The following is an 8,761-nucleotide window of genomic DNA, read 5'->3' as shown; positions in this document are numbered from 1 at the left end:
ATATTGCTTAACATGATTCAAATTGAAAAGATTGCCTATTTCTTCCATTGATTTCTGATGTCATGGGCTTGGCTCCAAGCAACATTCATGGATGATATTGCTTCTGGTTTTAAGGAGGAAACCCCCTTTATGTGCTTCCATTACCAAGCTGAGGTAAGTCAATATATAGTTGGGCAAGGTCTAACATGCAATTTAAACTGAATAAACACCCTGAAAGGCTTGAAAAGCAAGAACTTATGTTTGGCTCAAAGTGTACAAACCAGCATGTTAGTCCATAATTCCAAAAAGAAACATAACAAAAAATAAATACAAAAAGTATATTAATATGAAATAATATGCGCGTACCTATGTGCAACATATAACAACGGTTAAGTGCGGGTAATAATGTGCATACAGCAGGCGTATGTGCAAATGCGTGGCGTGGGCAAGTTTTTCAGTAGGCGGGAGTAAACCCAGAAGTTTCATATCTGCGTTATCGTCATGCCGCGCCCGTTGTTTAAAGATAGGGACCTGCGCTTCATCATTCAGGTAAATGATTTTTTAAAAATGTTTTAGCGGGAGGGATTCTTTTTAGTAGAATAAGCATACATGTTTGTCCATGTTTGCAGATTTAAATGTGTTTTTATGCATCATGCATGTTTGCAGATTTAAATGTGTTTCATGCATCATGCATGTTCGCACATTTAAATGTGTTTTTATGCATATGTGTTTTTATGCATCATGCATGTTTGTACATTTAAATGTGTTTTGTTTGTAATTTCTTGAAATTTTCAGGTTCCTACTAGCTACTACTCAACCACATTTCTTGGAGGTTGTTGCTGTTTTAAAAGCAAGTGCATCTAGGAGGCAAAAGGCAAAAAGGCCCATTCATACCCCCTCTCGGCCACTCACGTAGCAAGGAGAATTGGGGTGTTACGCCGAAATTTATACCTACATTTCAAGGAACCCCAATTTATTAGGAATGGTGAGGTGCATAAACCAGAAAATGTAGGTTCAAGTGGGGGGACACTTGCTCCTTGCAGGAGGGCACTTTTTCAAATAAGGACTCCTATGTGCACTTGCTTTGAAAAAATGCATTCCCAATGTAGGATTTTCTAAAGTGTTTGCAATTGGGATCCCTATATCTTCAAATGCTTGAAATCTGGTGGCCTGAGATTTTGTAGTTATTTTTGGACTATTATCTATGAGTGTCCTCTGTGCTTGTACACAGAGTTGTAAGGCTGCAAGATAAGACATGCAGATATCCCACACAGATATCACACTGTGCCCATGATGTTGTTACACATGCCCACAGAGTGGATATATTTTCCCAAGTAGTTTTATTGTAGTATTTTTTTAGTAGTAGTATTGAAGCCACAGCACAACTATAGAATGGGGGAGGGACAGCCTGTGTACCCATCTCATTCTAGCTGCGCTGTTCTCACTGCCCAGCTCTTATCGGCAGCTGGAATCCTCTGCACGGATGACAGCTGAGAATGGAGCGTCCTCTATTGTTCTTTCAATGGATTAGAGCTGCAGATGAGAGCTGGGTAGAGGTCTACACACCTAAAGTTGGCTGTTGACAACTATGTACATGCACATATTTCGATGTGTGTGTATATACGGTTTTTAAAAATCTTCATGATTCTACCCCATTAAGCTCAATCAGAGGTAGATCAATTGAAGAGCACTAATTAGCCTCCTCGCTATCACGCAAGGCTGGAAATTATCTTTCTTTGTCCGGAGGACAGTGGAAGCCTTCTGGTAGAATGTCCTCTGGATAGCTGAGACTACAATCCTGATTTTGGTGAAGGCACATCATTCTACTGTGTCACATAGATATTCCTGTGTTTTGTATTTATCTACTTTTTTTGTATTTTTTTTTCCAGTGTCAACAAAAAAAATCCACATGTATTGCATTATCTAACTTAATGCAACGGTGCTTACATTTTACCCCTAGATTGTATGTATGTATGTCTGGCACTTACTAATGCTTCACTAAATCGGATAAACAGAGTTTACATCTAGGAGCACAATTATTGTTTTTACAATAGTTTAGGATTAAGCTTAGTGGGGTGGCAACCGGAAGCTTCTTAGTAATAGTAATATTATACCCATATATATCTACACATAATATTAACAAACAGTTTACAATTGCAACCAAACTATGTCACTTTTCAACAGAAAATATATCAATCAATCAATCTGTGATCTCTTTTTTTGTTTTTAGGAGGTGTTTGGTTGTTGTCAAAATAACTCAAATGTTGTTTTTCTTTTTCTTTAGAAAATGATTCTGTGCCGGTAAGACCAGCAGAGGTCTATTTTTGTCAAGCGACAAATTGCGAAGAGGCTGGCAGACAGGCTCTGGACCCCTGCAGGTACGCGCCCATCTGTCGTCCAGATCCAACAGGTTTGGAGCAACCTCAAGCGAAGGAAGGCCGATTTGGTACGTGAAGTGGGGGACCGCATCCTGTCTGATAAGTTTTGCATTTAGTCTTCACTTGTTAAGGAGTGGTGTTTTAGAATGTTTGTTGTTTGTATAAAGTAGTATTGTTTAGCCTAGAACTGTTTGTTTTTCACTTCCAATATTTTACTACCCTTAATAATTTTGGATATTTGTTTTTGTTATAACAGCCAACTCTCCATCACGCGGGTTGCTGCAAATTATCCAGCAGCCACACAGGCGACTGGCCGTCCCCCAGGATGTGGAGGAGGAGACATCCCTGGGGGATGTGGAGGCTTCACTGGAGGAGGAGCCAGTCATAGAGGAGGAGGTACCATCCCGGGGGGGGTGGAACCATCCACGGAGGAGGAGCACGCTGCCCAACATCTGCAGCCATAGTCCTCTGATGAAGGAGAGGAGGCCGCCGAGGCTGAGGAGTTTGCCTGTAAGCTAACCTTAGAATCAACTTTTATAACATATGTTGCAATTCAACACATTCTCACAGTACTTTCACCATTTTTGGTTACAAATACAAAGAAAGATCTAGCAGGATTTCATGTAGCTTCCAGTCATTAATCATGCATCAAATGAAGGTTCTTTCTAGGTTGTTGGCTAGCATGAACAAAAATAGACATGAGTTGTTTAGTTGTCCATGGTTGTACTGACAAATGTATCTATTCACCTTAACTAACCTTACAAATCTACTTTAGTCCTGCCCACCCACTTTTAATTATGGTGTTCATTTTTTTGTACAGCTACTGAAGCGCCCTTGCCAGCACCTCTTCCACAGGACACAAGTTCCTCATCTGAATGAAAGTATTTCTCCATTTTAGATATTGTGAACATTCCTTAAAAACCATGAGAAAAAAGTAGGAGATACTTTGTTAGGCCTAGCTCCATCAAGTATCATTAGGAGTGTATGACTAGCTTCATGTCTAGGCAGCAGTGTTGAGCGAACCCGAACTTTACGATTTTGGGTACCCGGACCCGAACTTTGCCGGAAAAGTTCGGGTTCGAGTTCGGGCATTTAATAAAGTTTGTTAAAAGGCAGCCAACAAGCTTTTAGGATGTGGGCACTTTTAAGCCATCACAGCCATGCCTAGTAATGGCATGGCTGTGATTGGCCGGTGCATCATGTGACCCAGCCTCTATAAAAGCTGGATCACGTGTAGCACCGTCCATCAGCTCTGAGTAGTGCAGGGACAGGAAGCAGGCAGCTAAAGTGAGGGACAGTGTTAGGAATCTCATCTGGCTGTTATATAATGAATATAATAATAATTATGTGATAAATAATGATAATTATATTCATTTATTATATTATAATCATAAATTATAATTATAAATAATAATTTTACTCAGTAATCTGCTTTTAAATTTCCCACCTGGCCACGCCCCCGACGGACCGGCGCCCCAGCATCACAGCGGGACCATCAGATCATCGCTGGAGCGCAGGGCAAAGGTAAGGGGGGCTTCTAAAAGTACCCCGAGTGTGACTCTGGATTACCGCTTTTTGCATCTAAAAGCCACCGCGAGTCACACTCGGGATAACCGCTAGGGGGCTTAAAATGAACCAGGCATGGATCCCACAGGACTTGTCTGTACCTTAGACAAGTATACCGGCCGCACCCAGCCATTGTTATACTCCAGCGCACTTTCTCTTTGCATTCTCTCCTCTATTTCCCAATGTTTTGGGGTCTCCAGTTCAAGGTCTCCACCTCCGCCTCCTAGTTCAAGATTACTATTTTTTAATTTTTTTCTTTTCTATGTTATTTTATGTCATTTCCCTATCCACATTTGTTTGCAGGGCAATTGTCCTGCTCTTACCCCCATTTTGCTTTCTTTTGCAGCCTTCTAGCCCTTACTATGACTATTTTATAGGCATTTTAGTGCCCCAAAGTTCGGGTCCCCATAAACTTCAATAGGGTTCGGTTTCAAGTTTGGGACCCGAACTTTGAGCCGAAGTTCGTCCGAACCTGGCGAACCCGAACTTCCAGGTGTTCGCTCATCCCTACTAGGCAGCTTTTAACAGAAGACAATGGTTAAATGTCACTTAGCCACGTTTGTCCCTTGAGAAAACCCACAACCTTCATTGCCAACAAACTGCATCACTTTAGTTCCATTGCCATAATTAGCTTGGCCCCAGGAATAAGCTATATTTCTTGTTTGGCAGGGTGTAAACAGCAAAACAGTCAGATGAGATGACATAACTTGACAGGGGCAGGGGGTGGGCTGGCAGGGGCACTAAATGGGCGGCCAGGGGCAGAGTGGCCAGGCAGGGGCACTAATTGGGAGGTCAGGGGCACTAATTGGGAGGTCAGGGGCATGGAGGGGGCTGGCAGGGGCATTATTTGGCCGGGCAGGGGCACAGGGTGGGTGGCCAGGAGGTGAAAGTGGCCAGCCAGCAGCCAGGGAACAAGGTGGAGCTGGGGAGAAGGATGGCGCTGGCTGCTCTGCAGGGGATTTGAGATGATCAACTCTAATTATGTAGGCACTGATTATGTTCTTGGACCGATTCTATCAGACGATGCATGGCCGCCAGATGTTGTTGGTTAAATTCTCAGTCCTGACGATTTTGATTGAGGTTTACATGTAGGAGCGTAAGGACCTGTTCCAAATTATTTGAAATAGGGGCAGACATCCTTGACTCCGCTACTCTATCAAAATGGCCAACCAGCCTCTGAGTGAGGCTTAGAAGCTGGCTGCCCACACTGGGTTGACCCAATCCACCTGCATCCACTGGTTGCTATAAAGGGAAAATAAAAAAATACTCTAATATCACCTCAGGTGTCGCCTCTTCTTTTTCTGGTAAATGTCCACCTGAGGGACACTAAACAAAAAAACACAAATGGAACACATTGGGAAAGGTTCATTCCCCCAACACATCTCAAATAAACACCAATGGACCAGTTCTTGCCTACCTCCACACTGGATGCAGCTCGTGAAAACTCTTCAGAACCAGAAACCAGCAGACATGGATGTTCTACAAAGGCACATGATATATCACATCAAAATGAATGAATGTGGTGACAAGTCTTCACATATCAAAAGTCCCCAATATTTTGCACAGGCGAAATTATTTTTGACATATTAAGCTCACACATTCCCAAAGAGGGGCTGCACCAGAAACATCTCCCAAGAAAACTTAACAAACGCTATATATATAGATATAGATATATTTTGGAAGGATCGAAGTGTATTACTTAGCTTTTGGAAGGCTGAACACACACACAAACCAAATTACCTGTATTCTCCTCCAGGCTTCTCTGCAGTGAATCAACGACCTCCTCCTGTAGATGGTGACCTGTTAAATAAAACACAAATACAAATGAAAGAGAGTGAGCTTGACTCTAACCCAAGTTCATTTGGATTGATCGGTTCACCACAAATCTAACCACAAAACATACCACTCCCAGAGCCAAAAATGTGTGTAATTAAACACTCATATTACACATGAGTGTGGTTATCAACATGATTAGAGACACGTGCACAATGTGAAACAAGATTTACCATGAAGGTTCATCTTACCAGGAGGAAGCTCAGTGTCATCTTGATGCAAAGTGGCATCCTCATCATCCACATCACCCCGAGCACAGAGGGCAGAAGGGGACTGCTGCGTCTCAGGGCGTACTATTGTAAAAAAAATTGAAATACACATATTGTTGATGCAAGTCAAAAGAAGGTAAAAATACACTAAAGAGGTCATTTTAAAAAAATGATCCCATATTTCACGCCAAACATAAATAACTAAAAACACAATCCTATTTTGTTCTCAATGCTAATGACTAAACAGTTGCAATCCAACAAAAATGCAAAAATCAATTCACATTGGTAATTATGTAATGTAAAAAGATTGAACTTACATGGTTGCCAAGCATTGGAGTCATCCCAGTAGTCCACCCCTACCACCCTTTCTGGCCCAATGAATGGCAACGCCAATCTTTCGTACTCCCTGAGACGCAGCACAAGATGTTTACGATAGGTCCCACTCCTTCCGGCCTCTGTGCCCAGGAGCCTTTTGACGTGTCTGAAGATGTCACTCACACGTTTTTGACACTGGGTAATGGTCCATTGTGTACTGCCCACTGCATTTACACTCCTACCAATTTCCTCCCAGAGTCCCTGCCTTACAACATGGGAGGTCTGGGAGTGCAAGCCCCCACGGAGTCGTGGAAAATGTAGTACAAAGGACTCCATGAGGGCTGCATTTTGCTCAGGAGTGAAGCTGGTTGCCTTGGAAGCAGAATCCCTGATCCGGCTCAATCTGGCTGAGGTGCCAGGTTGAGGGGCCAGGGGCCTAGATGTTACTTGGCCTGCTTCACAGAGCAACCTAACTGGCCCGAGGGAGCTGCCTGTTGGTCTATGGACTGAAGATCCTTTGGTGGTGGCGGGGTCGGCAGCAGCAGCAGTGACGGTGGTGATGGTCGGTGGCGGGGCCGGCAGCAGCAGCAGCGACGGTGGTGGTGGTGGGTGGTGTCCATTTTCCTTGGCTCCATGTTACTAGAAGGAAAAAAATAAAAGAGTTATGGGACAACACACCAAAAACATTTTTTGGAGGAATAAAGAAAAATGGTGTATTCTTACTTTTCGTTTTTCTTGTAGCAGTCTTCTGGTTTGTGTGGTTTGTCTTTGTAAAGTTTTGGTTTGCATACAGTATAGGGATACAGTACGTGCGCATGTTTATGCGCCATTTATGCACACGTTTATGCGCACTTAAGTGTGCGCCGGTGCAAGAATTTTGCTTGTTGTTGTCATGGAGCACGATTTGGAAGTATACTTGCTGTTCACCACTGCTGTTGTGGCATCAAATGCAACGCTGCTTGTTACTGCAGAAGAGGAGCAACAACAACAACAACCAGAGGAGCAAGCTTCAACTTCGCAACGGGTCCAGGAGCCACGCATTTTCTTGGAGCGTAGCCACCTTGAGAATTTACATGACCAGGATGTCAAAAAGCGTTTCCGCCTGTCTCGCCAGGTCATCCATGACCTGTTGAGCTTGCTGGAAGATAAAATTGCTACAAAAACCAAGAGAAGCCAGGCAGTGCCAGGAATGACCAGGCTCTTGGCCACTCTGTACATTTTAGGAAGGGGTACCTTTCAAACCTCCTCGGCCTTAATTTGTGGACTAAGCCAGCCTACAGTTCCCAGGGTTTTTACGAAGGTCATCAATGCCATTGTGGACCTTGTCCCACTATATATTCACTTTCCTCAAACAGCTCAGGAGTGGAGGAAAGTAAAGGTGGATTTCTTCAGGCGAGCAGGATCTCCTAATGTTTTGAGGGCCATCGATGGCACCCATGTGGCAATTCGGGCCCCTAAACTGCAGGAAATCGCCTTTCGCAACCAGAAGCGATATCATTCACTGAATGTACAAATAGTCTGTGATGCCAAAAGGAGAATCATAAGTGCACGCACAGGTTTCCCAGGATCATGCCATGATGCCTATATCCTGCGTCAGACAGCCCTCTACCAGAAATTCATCTCTGGAGAAATGACTGAGGGCTGGTTAATAGGTAATGTTTAATGTCGTTACTGTAATACAACTAACAGTAGTAAAATCCCAAAGACACCTATTATGTTGCTATGTCCCTTTGCATTGTCAGAATGCCAGGCCAATACCTATATTGTATATATGTCATATTTTGTGCCAACATCTAATTTAGCAAATAGTTCATTGTACAACATTGGGAGCATGGGGGAAAGAACTAACTTTCAGATATTCCCGGAAGCCCTAGTATAATTACTATTTTCACAGCTCACAGTACTTCAGTGTGGTAGTCAGTAGTAACAATGTCTCCTAACAACCAAAAAGCAATAAAGTGTCCGAAGAGCACAAGCCTTAACAATTTTGTAAAAATAAATTCTAGTGTTACACTGCATTCACAGAACACTTACTATACCAAGAACTAACACGTATTATAATTGTCTTTTTACAGCTGACAAAGGATACGGGCAACTTTCATAGCTTATGACAGCTGTGCGTCACCCCCAGTCTGAAGCAGAGCATAATTACAACAAGGCTCTGCATAAAAGCCGGGGGGTTGTGGAGCACACCATCGGGTGGTTAAAAGCATGGTTTCTGTGCTTGGCGCGGCCTGGTGGTAAGCTCCTGTACGCACCATGGAAAGCTGCCCGAGTCATCATGGCATGCTGCGTCCTACATAACCTGTGCTTGCACCATGGTGATATCTGGGACATTCCAGAGGAACTAGAGCCAGAGGTACATCAACATCCTGCCTCCAGCTCCCAAAGCACAGCAGAGGGCCGTCGAGTCAGGGATGAACTTATTGCTAATGTCTTTGCGCGTGAGTATTTACATATGTTTACAATGCATGCATTACA

Source organism: Pyxicephalus adspersus, chromosome 9, assembly GCF_032062135.1.
Source record: "Pyxicephalus adspersus chromosome 9, UCB_Pads_2.0, whole genome shotgun sequence".
NCBI classification, from domain to species: Eukaryota; Metazoa; Chordata; class Amphibia; order Anura; family Pyxicephalidae; genus Pyxicephalus; species Pyxicephalus adspersus.
The sequence above is the reverse complement of the archived record's forward strand: the minus strand, read 5'-3'. Positions refer to the sequence as shown.